Source organism: Staurois parvus, unplaced genomic scaffold (genome assembly GCF_062004578.1).
Source record: "Staurois parvus isolate SC_StPar_1 unplaced genomic scaffold, SC_StPar_1.0 ptg000116l, whole genome shotgun sequence".
Classification (NCBI taxonomy): Eukaryota; Metazoa; Chordata; class Amphibia; order Anura; family Ranidae; genus Staurois; species Staurois parvus.
In genome coordinates this window covers 6,015,049-6,031,166 of record NW_028317912.1, presented here as the reverse complement: position 1 = coordinate 6,031,166, position 16,118 = coordinate 6,015,049, and the positions used below count along the sequence as shown (strand labels likewise).

Sequence of the window (16,118 nt, the reverse complement as noted above, 5' to 3'; positions counted from 1 at the left end):
TAATGGCACATTTCCCCTTCTTTGATCAATTCTGAGCTCTCTTCCACATACATACATCCACATTAGCCCGCAATAAGGCAGGTGAAGTGTACAAGATGGGAGACTCCCCAAGATGTGTCTATTACCTGATTAGACTTGGAAAGACACTAGGGGTATTGTCCCCAATCTCCCACACATATTCATATCTCTAGCATACTGAAATAGAATAAAACAAAGAGTCCACTTTTTCCTTCACGTTTTAATGTACACACCATTGTGTAATGAACCACACTTCACTCTCTGACCAAGCATCGATGTCTGTACAAAACAGTAATTGAAAATAATTGACCTTCAGTCTGAAAGGTCTAAAGCAGTTTAACCGCTTGCCGACCCCCCGCAGTGTTTTTACTGCGGCAGGGCGGCACCTGTACGCACAGTGCCGTCTTTTAACGTCACTGTGCAAAACAGGTAGGGGTAGCGCGCGAGGCACGTGCCCGCCCTACCCGTCCCACCGATCGTGGCAGTGGGTGTCCATCACCGGCTCCTAATGGGTCATTTCCTGCCGGGTGCCGGCGATTACAAGTAATCACTTACAGATAGCACGGCTGCAGTGTTTACATTGCAGCTCTGCTATCTGTCAGTTCCCAGCACCTCAACCTGAGAGAAGACTTTATCTCTCAGGATCAGCGTGTTCCTGTGAAGTACACACCCCCGCCCCCTAGTAAAACACTCCCCCCACACATTTAACCCTTTCTTTACCTAATAAAAGTTAACCCCTTCCTCCCCAGTGCCATTAGTACAGTGTCAGTGTTTTTTTTTTTTGGTGTCACTGGGGATGTCAGTGACCCTAGTCAGTTCCCCCCCCAGTGTCAAAATGTTCGCCGCAGTCCCGCCATAAGTCGCTGATCACTGTCATAAATCGCTGATCACCACAAGTCGCTGATGGCCGCCATTATTAGTATAATAAAAAAAAATCCCAGTATCTTTCCCGCCATTTGTAGACGCTATAATTTTCACGTAAACCAATTAATTTACACGTATTGGGATTTTTTTTAAGCAAAGACATGTCACAGAATACATTTTGGCAGAAATTTATGACTAAATTTTATTTTTACATTTTTTTTACTGGACATGTTTTATAGCAAAAAGTCCAAAATATTGGTTTTTTTTTTGTCAAAATAGTCACCCTTTTTTTTTTTATAGCGCAAAAAATAAAAAACATACAGGGGATAAAATACCACCGATCAATTTGTGGGAAAAAAAAGATGTAAATTTCATTTATATACCGTATTGCATGACCGTGCAATTGTCCGTTAAACCAGCACAGCGCTGTATAGCAAAAAATGGCGTTAATTGCAGTATCTATACCATAGTTTGTAGACGCTATAACTTTCACACAAAGCAATCAATATACACTTATTGGGATTGCTGACCGGAAGGGGGGTAAATCCTCAGGAGGGCAAGTGGTTAATTATAGTGAAGTTTGTTCACAGAGAACTGCCTTTGTCGCCCTCCTCATCCTACCAGTCCCCAGTTTTACTGACATAGAAAAATGCTCACAATAGTGTATTACAATAAATAATTGGATGTTAAATAAAAAAAAGGTTTTTTTAGAATTAAAATTCCAAAACATCTGAACAGAGCCCATGGCAGCAACAGGGGGAATGACAACCCTCAGGGTACTGTGGTCACCCCCTGAAGGAGGACACCCCACCCATATTCCACCTATCAGGCCATGCACAACACCCCAGTTATCCCACCAGACCACACCCAACTGGGAGGAGGTGCAATCAACCCTGAACTTCGTGAACCCTACAGGAAGGCCGAGACTTCCTCAGAGCTATGCGCCACCAACATTCCTGTCCTGACGCAGTTTCAGAGCTCCCCAAGAATTAGCCTCACTCCATTCCTTCAGATGAAGAGTGTCTACTCTCCGCTTAAAAAAACCTGTGCTAATACACTATTACAAGCATTATTTCTATGTTGGCAACACTGAGGACTGATCAGAGGAGAAGAATGACCAAGGCAGTCCTATGACAGCAGACCTAACAGCATGAGGACCCAAAGAGAAAGCCGCCACCCTACCTGGACACCTGATCAACATCCGTGGGTCAGCAGAGAAATCTCCAGAGTCGTGTCGTGGCCAGAGAGTATACCCCTGTAAACATTAGATCAGAGAAATGTTGCCGGCATGAAATGGAAGGAATAAACGTGTAACAATAAAAATGCTGATAACATACAAAGCCAATTTAAAATACTTTGTACAGATTACTGTCTGCATCTTTTTTTCTATATAGACATATAACTATTTTTTTCTGGTCTGTCTATATGAAATCTAGGAGTCTTTTAGTTGAATCCCATGGTCAAAAATGAAACTGCCCAGAGACAATACATTCTTTCTCCAGTTTTGACATTTGTAACCAAAAGATGACAAGCCTGCCCACCACGACAAGGTAGACTCTTTCAGGGCAGGACCTACACTGAACTACACTACGCTAACCTACTCCATGCTAGTCATCGTATTCTTAGTGTTAGATGCCTGATTGTAATAAGCCTCATCCTAGAACCTTCCATCTTCCTCTCCAGACTTGTTTACTAAGATCTACATAAGAACAACCCTTTTCATTCACAAAACAGAGAACAGCCTTGAAATGGTTGTTGCTGTTCTCTTATGGTGGGTGATGCAGTGGTCAGCAATGATCACCTGTAATGTCTCTATATATCTCCTTTTCTTTGATCAATGTTTCTTCTCTAAAATACAACGTGAAGGAGAAGAACTGAACAAAACATGGACACTTTGGGGTTGATTTACTAAAGTTAAATAGCATGTGCACTTTGCAAGTTCTATTGCTCCAGAGCTTAGTAAATGAAATAAAGCTGCAGCTGGTAAAGAATACCCAATCACATGCATGAACATGAAAAAGAACAACATTTGTTCTCGCACTTAATGGGGTGATGGATGTCAGCAGTGCTTCCCCGTATTTAGTAAGCTGTGGAGCAACTGCAATTGCAAACTGGACAGTCTATTGATGTATAATAGAGTCACCCCTCGGTTTTATTTTGTTGTATTACATTTTATGATGCTACAGATTTCCTTATGAATTCACCGAGACACTTTCACTAATGTGTTGATAATGATTTCGGTGGACTCGTTTGGATTATAATCTGAAGAATCGTGGCCAGAAAGTTCCCCCTTCACATATCGGATACTTAGTTCCAACATCTTCCAGACATCAGCCTTCTGATAAGAAAACAATGTTATAGGGGGACACAGATTTATACATTGATATTACGGGGGGCTGTGGTAATGTTGGTGACAGGCTGTATCATATAGTTATGTATGATATGTACTATTTCTGTAGATGATAAAAGATTAAAAAAAGCCAGAGGGGCCATGATGTCACCATTGTGCGTGAGTGACTGACAGCTGTTCACACTGTGCATTAGAGACACGGAACCAGTATTCCCTCTTCACACTTCTGTCCCACCAGACATGACCCGGGATCCACTAGTCTGTATTAGACTGTCATTAGGATGAATAAACAGAACCAGCACCCCTTATATCAGGTCTCCCCATCACTGCGCCCCATTATATCAGGTCTCCCAAATCACTGTGCCCCATTATATCAGGTCTCCCCATCACTGTGCCCCCTTATATCAGGTCTCCTCATCACTACGCCCCATTATATCAGGTCTCCCCATCACTGTGCCCCATTATATCAGGTCTCCCCATCACTGTGCCCCATTATATCAGGTCTCCCCATCACTGTGCCCCCTTATATCAGGTCTCCCCATCACTGTGCCCCCTTATATCAGGTCTCCTCATCACTACGCCCCATTATATCAGGTCTCCCCATCACTACGCCCCATTATATCAGGTCTCCCCATCACTGCGCACCATTATATCAGGTCTCCCCATCACTGCGTCCCATTATATCGGGTCTCCTCATCACTGTGCCCCATTATATCAGGTCTCCCCATCACTGTGCCCCTTTATATCAGGTCTCCTCATCACTGTGTCCCATTATATCAGGTCTCTTCATCACTGTGTCCCATTATATCGGGTCTCCTCATCACTGCGCACCATTATATCAGGTCTCCCCATCACTGTGCCCCATTATATCGGGTCTCCTCATCACTGTGTCCCATTATATCAGGTCTCCCCATCACTGTGCCCCTTATATCAGGACTCCCCATCACTGCGCCCCATTATATCAGAAGTCCTCATTAAGGTCCCCCTTACATCAGACATCCTTATCACAGTCCCCCTTACATGCATTGTCCCCATCGGAGTTCCGTCTTTTATCAGGAGTAATCCACAAAGGCCCTCTTTATATCAGATTCTCCAAGTGTCCCCTTAAATCAGTTGTCCTCATCAGAATTCCCATTTCATGGACTGTCCTTAGTGGAGTGCCCCTTTACATGGGCTGTCTCCATCCGAGTGCCCCCTTACAAGGTCTGTTCCTTTTGGAGTGCCCCTTTACATGGACTGTCCCCATCATGGTGGTTCCTTATATCAGGAGTCCTCATCAAAGTTCCTCTTACACCAGATGTCCCTACAGAGTCTCCCTTACATGGATTAACCCCATCAGAGTGCCCTTTTATATCAGAGTTCCCAATACAGTTCCTCCTTACATCAGTTGTCCTCATCAGAGTGCCCCCTTATATGGACTATCCTAATCTCAGTACCCACTCACATGGACTGTTCCCATCAGAGAACCCCTTTACATGGATTGTTCCCATCAGAGTGCCCCCTTACATGAACTGTTCCCATCAGAGAGACCCCTTTAATGGACTGTTCCCATCAGAGTGCCCCTTACGTGGACTGTTCCCATCGGAGTGCCCCCTTACATGACCTGTTCCCATCAGAGTGCCCCCTTACATGGACTATTCCCATCGGAGAGCCCCCTTACATGGACTGTTCCCATCGGAGAGCCCCCTTACATGGACTGTTCCCATCGGAGTGCCCCCTTACATGGACTGTTCCCATCGGAGTGCCCCCTTACATGGACTGTTCCCATCGGAGTGCCCCCTTACATGGACTGTTCCCATCGGAGAGCCCCCTTACATGGACTGTTCCCATCGGAGTGCCCCCTTACATGGACTGTTCCCATCGGAGTGCCCCCTTACATGGACTGTTCCCATCGGAGTGCCCCCTTACATGGACTGTTCCCATCAAAGTGCCCCCTTACATAGACTGTTCCCATCGGAGTGCCCCCTTACATGAACTGTTCCCATCGGAGTGCCCCCTAACATGCAGTGTTCTCATCGGAGTGCCCCCTTACATGCAGTGTTCCCATCGGAGTCACCCCTTACATGGACTGATCCCATCGGAATGCCCCCTTACATGGACTGATACCATCAGAGTGCTCCCTTACATGGACTGATCCAATCGGAGTGCCCCCTTACATGGACTATTCCCATCTGGGTGCCCCCTTACATGGACTGTTCCCATCAGAATGCCCCCTTACAAGGACTGTTCCCATCGGAGTGCCCCCTTACTTGGACTGTTGCCATTGGAGTGCCCCCTTACATGCAGTGTTCCCATCGGAGTGCCCCCTTACATGGACTGTTCCCATCGGAGTGCCCCCTTACATGAACTGTTCCCATCGGAGTGCCCCCTAACATGCAGTGTTCTCATCGGAGTGCCCCCTTACATGCAGTGTTCCCATCGGAGTGCCCCCTTACATGGACTGTTCCCATCGGAGTGCCCCCTTACATGAACTGTTCCCATCGGAGTGCCCCCTAACATGCAGTGTTCTCATCGGAGTGTCCCCTTACATGCAGTGTTCCCATCGGAGTGCCCCCTTACATGGACTGATCCCATCGGAGTGCCCCCTTACCTGGACTGTTCCCATCGGAGTGCCCCCTTACAAGGACTGTTGCCATCGGAGTGCCCCCTTACATGGACTGATCCCATCGGAGTGCCCCCTTACCTGGACTGTTCCCATCGGAGTGCCCCCTTACAAGGACTGTTCCCATCGGAGTGCCCCCTTACATGGACTGTTCCCATCGGAGTGCCCCCTTACAAAGACTGTTCCCATCGGAGTGCCCCCTTACATGGACTGTTCCCATTAGAGTGCCCCCTTACATGCAGTGTTCCCATCGGAGTGCCCCCTTACATGGACTGATCCCATCGGAGTGCCCCCTTACATGGACTGATCCCATCGGAGTTCCCCCAAACATGTACTGTTCCCATCGGAGTGCCCCCTCACATGGACTGTTCCCATCGGAGTGCCCCTCACATGGACTGTTCCCATCGGAGTGCCCCCTTACATGGACTGTTCCCATCAGAATGCCCCCTTACAAGGACTGTTCCCATCGGAGTGCCCCCTTACTTGGACTGTTCCCATCGGAGTGCCCCCTTACATGGACTGTTCCCATCGGAGTGCCCCCTTACATGCACTGTTCCCATCGGAGAGCCCCCTTACATGGAACGTTCCCATCGGAGTGCCCCCTTACATGGACTGTTCCCATCGGAGTGCCACCTTACATGGACTGTTCCCATCGGAGTGCCCCCTTACATGGACTGTTCCCATTGGAGTGCCCCCTGACATGCAGTGTTCTCATCGGAGTGTCCCCTTACATGCAGTGTTCCCATCGGAGTGCCCCCTTACATGGACTGTTCCCATCGGAGTGCCCCCTTACATGAACTGTTCCCATCGGAGTGCCCCCTAACATGCAGTGTTCTCATCGGAGTGTCCCCTTACATGCAGTGTTCCCATCGGAGTGCCCCCTTACATGGACTGATCCCATCGGAGTGCCCCCTTACATGGACTGTTCCCATCGGAGTGCCCCCTTACATGGACTGTTCCCATCAAAGTGCCCCCTTACATGGACTGATCCCATTGGAGTGCCCCCTCACATGGACTGTCCCCATCGGAGTGCCCCCTCACATGGACTGATCCCATCGGAGTGCCCCCTTTACATGGACTGTTCTCATTGGAGTGCCCTATGCATGTATTGTTCTCATCGGAGTGTCCCTTTATGTCACCTGCTCCCCCCCCCCCCAGTCTGTCCCAGAGATGTTTGGACGGTCCTCTCCAGAGTGTCCTTGCTTTCTGAGCAGAGCTTCCTCACAGTCTAGACTCCTCCCCCTTTGGATACGTCCAAAGGGGGCGGTGCGGTACGATTAGCCAGGAGGCTGGGCTGAGGAGCGCGCGGGTAGGATCGTAGACTACTTAGGTTGCTAGGAGACCGGCGCTGTGCCTTCCAGGAGATGAGTCGAGGGGAGTGGCCTAGCAGCAAAATGGAGCTCCACTCTAGATAGGACATGTGGCCTGCACTCCATCTTTAGTTCAGGTCTCCTTTTTTTTTCTTTTTGTTTATTGAACTTTAATTCAATAAACAACCAACAATCGCAGCTCAATGAAGTGGATGTCACATATTTCCTGTGTAGATTTTACAGAAACTGAGAAGTCTGGCTGCAGAATGGAACTCCATTTTGGAGGTCACGTTTCCTGTCAAGTGGAGCTCCACTCTGTAGCCTCTGAATATTTGTTAGTTCATTAAAGTTCATTAAAAAAGGGGCGGAGTGGAGGTCATGTGTTTCCTCTCAAATTCTGCAGCCAGCTTGTCTGAATAGAGCCCCGCCTCAGTCTAGACTCCTCCCTCCGATGATGCAGAAAGAAAGGGACGGAGCAACTTTGAGCAGCTAGGAGGCGGAGCTGAGGAGCGTGAAAAAGAAATGTATGTGATCTGTTCTGTAGTGTTTACATCGGTTGCTAGGAGACCGGCGCTGTGCTTGGAGCAGCTGCCTGCACGGTGCTGATGGTGATGGGATCAGTCCATGTAAGGGGGCACTCCGATGGGAACAGTCCATGTAAGGGGGCACTCCGATGGGATCAGTCCATGTAAGGGGCACTCCGATGGGATCAGTGCATGTAAAGGGGGCACTCCGATGGGAACAGTCCATGTAATGGGGCACTCCGATGGGATCAGTCCATGTAAGGGGCACTCCGATGGGAACAGTCCATGTAAGGGGCACTCCGATGGGAACAGTCCATGTAATGGGACACTCCGATGGGATCAGTCCATGTAAGGGGCACTCCGATGGGAACAGTGCATGTAAGGGGGCACTCCGATGGGAACAGTCCATGTAAGGGGGCACTCCGATGGGATCAGTGCATGTAAGGGGGCACTCCGATGGGAACAGTCCATGTAAGGGGGCACTCCCATGGGAACAGTCCATGTAATGGGACACTCCGATGGGAACAGTCCATGTAATGGGACACTCCGATGGGATCAGTGCATGTAAGGGGGCACTCCGATGGGATCAGTCCATGTAAGGGGGCACTCCGATGGGAACAGTCCATGTAAGGGGGCACTCCGATGGGAACAGTGCATATAATGGGGCACTCCGATGGGAACAGTCCATGTAAGGGGGCACTCCGATGGGAACAGTCCATGTAAGGGGGCACTCCGATGGGAACAGTCCATGTAATGGGGCACTCCGATGGGAACAGTCCATGTAATGGGACACTCCGATGGGATCAGTGCATGTAAGGGGGCACTCCGATGGGATCAGTGCATGTAATGGGGCACTCCGATGGGATCAGTGCATGTAAGGGGGCACTCCGATGGGAACAGTCCATGTAAGGGGGCACTCCGATGGGATCAGTGCATGTAAGGGGGCACTCCGATGGGAACAGTCCATGTAATGGGACACTCCGATGGGAACAGTCCATGTAATGGGACACTCCGATGGGATCAGTGCATGTAAAGGGGGCACTCCGATGGGAACAGGCCGTGTAAAGGGGGCACTCCGATGGGAACAGTCCGTGTAAAGGGGCACTCCGATGGGATCAGTGCATGTAAGGGGGCACTCCGATGGGAACAGTCCATGTAAGGGGGGCACTCCGATGGGATCAGTGCATGTAAGGGGGCACTCCGATGGGAACAGTCCATGTAAAGAGGCACTCCGATGGGATCAGTGCATGTAAGGGGGCACTCTGATGGGAACAGTTCATGTAAGGGGGCACTCCGATGGGATCAGTGCACGTAAGGGGGCACTCCGATGGGAGCAGTCCACGTAAGGGGACACTCCGATGGGAACAGTCCATGTAATGGGGCACTCCGATGGGATCAGTGCATGTGAGGGGGCACTCCGATGGGATCAGTGCATGTGAGGGGACACTCCGATGGGAACAGTCCATGTAAAGGGGGCACTCCGATGGGAACAGTCCATGTAAAGGGACACTCCGATGGGAACAGTCCATGTAAAGGGGCACTCCGATGGGATCAGTGCATGTAAGGGGGCACTCCGATGGGAACAGTCCATGTAAGGGGGCACTCCGATGGGAACAGTCCATGTAAGGGGGCACTCCCATGGGAACAGTCCATGTAAAGTGGGCACTCTGATGGGATCAGTGCATGTAAGGGGGCACTCCGATGGGAACAGTCCATGTAAAGGGGGCACTCCGATGTGAACAGTCCATGTAAAGGGGCACTCCGATGGGAACAGTCAATGTAAAGGGGCACTCCGATGGGATCAGTGAATGTAAGGGGACACTCCGATGGGAACAGTCCATGTAGAAGGGCACTCCGATGGGAACAGTCCATGTAAAGGGGCACTCCGATGGGATCAATGCATGTAACGGGGCACTCCGATGGGAACAGTCCATGTAAAGGGGGCACTCCGATGGGAACAGTCCATGTAAGGGGGCTCTCCGATGAGAACAGTCCATGCAAAGGAGCAAACCGATGGGAACAATGCATGTAATGGGGCACTCCGATGGGAACAGTCCATGTAAGGGGTAGGGGCGGCTTCATATCTGTCAATCAGATAACAAATGGCTGACGGTCCGGGCAGTCTGTGTTCTTTTTCAGAGGGGTCTCCTCTATGCTGCAGATTCAAAGCAGGGAGCCGGCCTGTGCAGATTGCCAGTGACCTCTGACCCCCCAGGTCCCATTAAGGGAACCTGCCTACAATTCAGCCGCCATTACTAGGTGGTCCAGGATGTAATAGAAAGGTCAAATTGTGGAGGATTGTATGAGCACAGTACACATTGTCAGATCAGATTGGTGGAGATCGCTCTTCAATCATTTCTGACTTTCGCCCCACACCATGATGGTCACATGATTGCTTGGGTGGGCGCTAACGATGGCGGATCCTCATACAACTCACTGTTTATGTCTTACAGAGCCCCTCCCCCATACTGGGAATCTGATTGGACGTGAAGTACCGTCAGCCTCATAGTGGAAGAGCCGTGAGCCGCCAACATGGACACCAAATGCGTAAAGGTGGTGGAACGATGTCGGCAAGTGAAGGGCGAGGGGACGGACATGAAGTATCAGATGATGGGTGCAGTGAGCAGCAGGCGCTGTCAGTACTTCATCCAGAAGACAGGTAGGTGGGTGAGGATGGGAGCAAAGGGGTCCTCACTGGGGGAAGGAATGGTGTGTCACCCATATACAGAGAGGGCTCCCCATACCCATGTATGAGCTGGAAGTGGCAGGAGATCAGTGCTGGTAGTATCCATCACAGACAACACTGACCCATCCTCCCATCCACCACATACTGACCCATCCCTGCAATCCCCACATACTGACCCATCCCTGCAATCCCCACATACTGACCCTTCCCTGCAATCCCCACATACTGACCCATCCCTGCAATCCCCACATACTGACCCATCCCTGCAATCCCCACATACTGACCCATCCCTGCAATCCCCACATACTGACCCATCCCTGCAATCCCCACATACTGACCCATCCCTGCAATCTCCACATACTGACCCATCCCTGCAATCCCCACATACTGACCCATCCCTGCAGTCCCCACATACTGACCCATCACTGCAGTCCCCACATCCTGACCCATCCCTGCTATCCCCACATACTGACCCATCCCTGCAATCCCCACATACTGACCCATCCCTGCAGTCCCCACATACTGACCCATCCCTGCAATCCCCACATACTGACCCATCCCTGCAATCTCCACATACTGACCCATCCCTGCAATCCCCACATACTGACCCATCCCTGCAGTCCCCACATACTGACCTATCCCTGCAGTCCCAGCATCGACCTCCGCACAGTAGTGTATTTTACTTTTTTGCTGCCCTAGGCAAGACTAAAATTGAGCACCCACCATCTACATTTATCTCTCCCCTTGCTGTTTAAGATCCACCTCTTCAGTACAGGAGCCTGATGGAGGGCAGTGTGACATGGCAGGGGGGGGTCGTGGGACAGGAGGGGGTCAGCGTGATGGGGGGCAGCAGGACAGGAAGGGGGCAGCAGGAGAGGAGGGGGGCAGCAGGAAGGGGGAGTAGGCCATCGAGACAGGTAGGAGGGTAGCAGGACAAGAGGGAGGCATCATGACAGGGGGAGGGCAGCATGATGGGGGGTAGCATGATGGGTGGGGAGACAGGTGGGGGCAGAGGGACAGGAGAAGTGCAGTGGGACAGGAGGAGGAGCACAGAGGGACAGGTGGGGGGCATGGGACAGGATCGGGGCAGTGAGACAGGAGGAGCGCAGAAGGACAGGTGAGGGGTAGTGGGACAGGAGGAGCTCAAAAGGAGAGGTGGGGGCCAGCGTGATACGGGGCATGGAACAGGATCGGGGCAGCGGGACAGGAGGAGCGCAGAGGGACAGGTGAGTGGCAGTGGGACAGGAGGAGCACAGAGGGACAGGTGAGGGGCAGCATGACGGGGCATGGGACAGGATCGGGGCAGCGCGACAGGAGGAGCGCAGAGGGACAGGTGAGGGGCAGTGGGAAAGGAGGAGCGCAGAGGGAAAGGTGAGTGGCAGTGGGACAAGAGGAGCTCAGAGGGACAGGTGGGGGGCAGCGTGACAGGGGGAATGGGACAGGATCGGGGCAGCGGGACAGGAGGAGTGCAGAGGGACAGGTGGGGGGCAGCGTGACAGGAGGCATGGGACAGCATCGGGGCAGTTGGACAGGAGGAGCGCAGAGGGACAGGTGAGGGGTAGTGGGACAGGAGGAGCACAGAGGGACAGGTGAGGGGCAGTGGGGACAGATGGGGAGTAGTGGGACAATGTGGGGGGACAGGAGGGGGGAAGTGGAACAGGTGTGGGAAAGGGTGACAGGAGGGGGCAGCGTGACCGGGGGCAGTGTGACGGAGAGGGGGCAGTGGTACGGGGGAGGGAAGTGGGACATGTGGGGGGCTGTGTGTCGGAGGGACAGGGGTGGGGAAGCACCAGTCCTCCAAGCTCTTACCTGTCCAGCAGGGGCTCCTCCAGACAGTGTCAGGATCACTCCAGGAGGGACGCTTGTGTCCCATATCCCTCAGGATCTCCGGCGGCGGCTGCAAAAGAGCGGGGGGCTCCTACACCCTGACCTCGTTCTTTTCTTTTTCCTCCTCCGCTGGCACCTTCTAGCCATCCTGCACGTCCCAGCGCACACTGACAGTGGGCCCCGCCCTCACGCGCTCCGAGCGCACACCAGGGATCCGCCCACCACTCTTCTCTCCTCTGCAGCCAGTCCCTTAGCCCGGGTGACCCTCCTTGTGTGTCGGCTTGGCTGTACACTCATCCATGGCAGCACTGTTGTTGACACACACAGTGTCCTTTCTGCCTGGGGGGCGTGCCGCCCCCTGTAAACTGCCACCCTAGACAAACGCCTTGTTTGCCTCATGGCAGATACACCCCTGCCTCCTCACTACCCCCCAACACTAACACAGTCCCATCCCTGCAACCAAAATCAGAACATTAACCCTCCTGGAGCCTTTGCCAGGAAATTCCCTCGTAGACATTCCTCACCAGAACACGTAACCTGTATGCATAGCCAAAACTTTTTTTTCTGTTCTTGGTTAAGTGGGAAGGATCGGCGCCCCTGTTGTGTTTTATTGTTTTTTTTTCGCACTGGGGAGAGTCTCTATTTTTCTTGATGGCTGTTGTCACTGAAGCAGAACATTATGAGAAATGTAAAATTGTAAAAGCTGTTCCCAGAAAAGGAATAGAGAAGTCCTCCAATGCAGACATTTGTTCTACTGTATCCAAAAGTGAAAAAGATTTGGCTATAGATACAGTTAACTCCATTTAATCCCTCATTATATGTCACTTACTGTTACCAGGACATAGAAGGTGAATCTCCCCAGGGGGAACACAGATCGCAATAACAATTTCATAGGGAATCTAACCCATGACTTGCTTCCATTGTGAGGATCTTTTAAGAGATCAATAGGAAGGATTTTCCCAACAAAGCTTGAATGATGATCCACCAGGCCAGAGAAAACCTGGTGTTTGGTGACAGGTGCATCAGTTTGTCCCGAGATTGAACCGATTTGTCCCAGGATGAACTAACAAAAGAAAAGAGAAATCATTTTCCTAATGACACCAGTGTAATGGAAATTATTTTTGACTCCAATTTAAGGCTCGTTCACACTTGACTGTTTTACCAACGCTTGCCAAATGCCCCTATAGCGTTTGGCATGTGTTGGTCCGGCGTTTGCGGAGCGTTTTTTAACGCTTGGAAAATGCCGCATGCGCGGTTTAGCGGAGGTTGCTAGGTGTTTTCCGAGCATTAAAAATGCCCCACAAACGCCTATAATGAAGTTTGAATGGTATTACCGCTCCGCAAACACCCCGCAACCCCACCGCAAACGCCAGTCGCGCGTTTGCGGAGCGGCACCATAGACTAGAATAGGAGGCTTCAACGCCTCCTGACTCGACCAGAGGTGTCTGTTTTGCCTCGATGCTAACGCTCCCGTTAGAACAGCACCATGTGCTGCAATGTGCAGAATTGTCCGAGGCGTTTGGGAAGCGGTAAAAACGCTTCCCAAACGCCTCTCTTCCGCCTGCACACAACGCTAGTGTGAACGTAGCCTTACTGGTAATTTTTCCACTGACATCCACGTATGTGAAAAATATTACCAAAGGGATGCTCACATAAGGGGAATTATTTTCCCACTGACACCAATGTAATTATTTTTTTTTTTTGCACACTGTCACTGGTATGTTGGTGGGGAATAGTTTTCCCATTGACACCAGTATAAAGGGCATTATTTTACAATCTTTACCAATTTAAAGTAGCAGTAAACTTGTTATATACACGCACGCACACGCACACACGTGTTAAAGGGAGTTCTTCATTGCTGTGCTGTCAGTGTGTGGTGATTTCATGTGGTCTTCCTTCCAATGTGAGGTTTCCCATCCACGCCAAATAAACCCCTTCCCACCGGCTGTACACTTATGTAGCAACACACTGACACCAGTGAAACAGGAATTATTTTCCCATCTACAGCAACTTGAGAGCATTATATTCCCAGTGACATCGATGTAAGTCAAATGTACAAGCAGGCATTATATTTTAACTGACATCAATGTATGAGGAATTATTTTCCCACTGACATCAATGTTAGGCACATTGGGGAGATCCAGATTGCCTTTAAATCATCTGCACATAATTAAGGAAAGCCTTGCTCGTAAAGTTCCAAAACATGCAACAGACTTGGGTAGTTCCTATTTTGGGAATTTTCAAATGTAAGAATTACTGACAGTTTGTAGATAACGTAACAGGAGGTAATTAAAACCACCTCCAATTTGGTGTACAGAGACAGGCCAGACCATGTTTGCGCTGCAAAGCTGTTGTGGATGTTACGCTTCCTCCTTAGGGCTTGCTGGTTGCTAGAATGCTGGAGGCTGCTGCTATCCTAGCAACCAAGGATGCATCTCTGGCTCCATTCAGCTGACAACCAGGAGATTCTCCAGGTGACAGCTGATTGTAAATGAAGGGGCTAAGAATGCCGGCTGATGTAATAAACTAAATATGGCACTTTTTGAACAATGACATCAGTCAGCACCCCCAGCACCCCAACCCTTTGTTTACATTCAATTGTAGGCTGGGGAACATTCCAATCATCAGCTGAATGGGGCGAGGGATGCGTAATTATTTGCTAAGGCACTGCCTACTGCACGCCTAACAGCATCTTACCAACCAATGGCACTGTGCGGCTCAGGAGCTCAGTATGGACTGAGGACAGGGTGTCCACAGTTTGTACACTGTGGCCTCATTGCTGCACGCCTCACCATGCCTCTATGTGACACATTGTTGTGCCTGTTTCTTACGTTTACAAAAATGGCAACTGTCCCATTTTATAGCTAGTTTTAGAGGATAAGTTCACCTTTAAAAAAATAAATAAATAAATAATACATGCACATCTTTTTGTAGGTAAGAAAATGTGCATTTATTAGAAAGCATCGCTCCTGCAATCAGCAGATCGCAGGTGCTATGCAGGACTTCTGCAGACTTGTCAGTGGATGTGTGCTTTTACTCCGTACGGGCAAGCAGATACACACTGACGGGAAGAGACAACGAACTATCACAGTGCTCAACAGTGCTGTGGTAATTCACTGAGGACTACAAGTCGAGAGTGTAGTTTCCCATTCACAGAATTCTGTGACTGAATGACACTGCCGGGCGGGCGAGCAATAGGTATCCCGTGCCTATTATGTGGTATAGGTATCCTAATTAAGGAAGCTGCTTACACCAAAAAACGTGTATCTCCTCTCAACTGAAGGATCAACAGTTATTAAAGCTAAAATCAGTGCTAGCCATAAATCAGCATAATTAACAATGTGTCTCATTAATAAAATCATACAAGTTAGGCCTCGTTCACACTATACGTGCAGAAAAACTGATGGAAAAGATTTCACTCGCAGAGCACAAATTTACATCTGTTTTCATACGCATATCAGTGAGTTTTATACAGGGAATAGGGCACATTGAGAACTATTGTTTTCTTTGTACCCTTGCAGAACGTATGCAGAAAAACTCAGAAAGGTATACAGAAAAAAATGGCACGAACAAGGCCTTAGGTTCTATGACTATTCGTAACAATGTAACATGACAATATAAATACATGCAATAAAGGAAAAAAATAAATTAAGATTAAAATGATAAAAAAACTTAAAAAAATATATAATAATATATTTTTTAATTATTATTTTTATTTTCATTTTTAGTAATTTTTTTCTATTTTTTTATTGCATTTATTCACATTGTTGCATTACAGTTTTACAAATAGTCACAGAACTTTATTGTTGCATGATTTTATAAATGAGACACATTGTTAATTATGTTCATTTATGGGTGGTGCTGCACTTGCTTAATTTTGGGGATTTGCTGTTTTTGCCGCCCTTCGTCAGACCCCTGGTCACACTTTTTTCTGATC

The 16,118-nt window shown here is 49.5% G+C and overlaps 1 long non-coding RNA gene across 4 annotated transcripts in view; it reads left to right on the top strand.

Annotated features, from left to right (window-relative positions):
- The first annotated feature begins 7,615 nt into the window (after positions 1-7,615).
- LOC149467309 (uncharacterized) overlaps positions 7,616-16,118 on the top strand; it is a 74,328-nt gene continuing 65,825 nt past the window's right edge. For 3 of the 4 annotated variants that reach the window (XR_016311963.1, XR_016311962.1, XR_016311960.1), the window contains exons 1-2: positions 7,619-7,668; positions 10,122-10,327. This is a non-coding gene — a long non-coding RNA (uncharacterized LOC149467309). Of the gene's footprint in view, positions 7,669-10,121; positions 10,328-16,118 lie in introns of all 4 variants that reach the window. The other variant, XR_016311961.1, reaches the window with a different exon arrangement.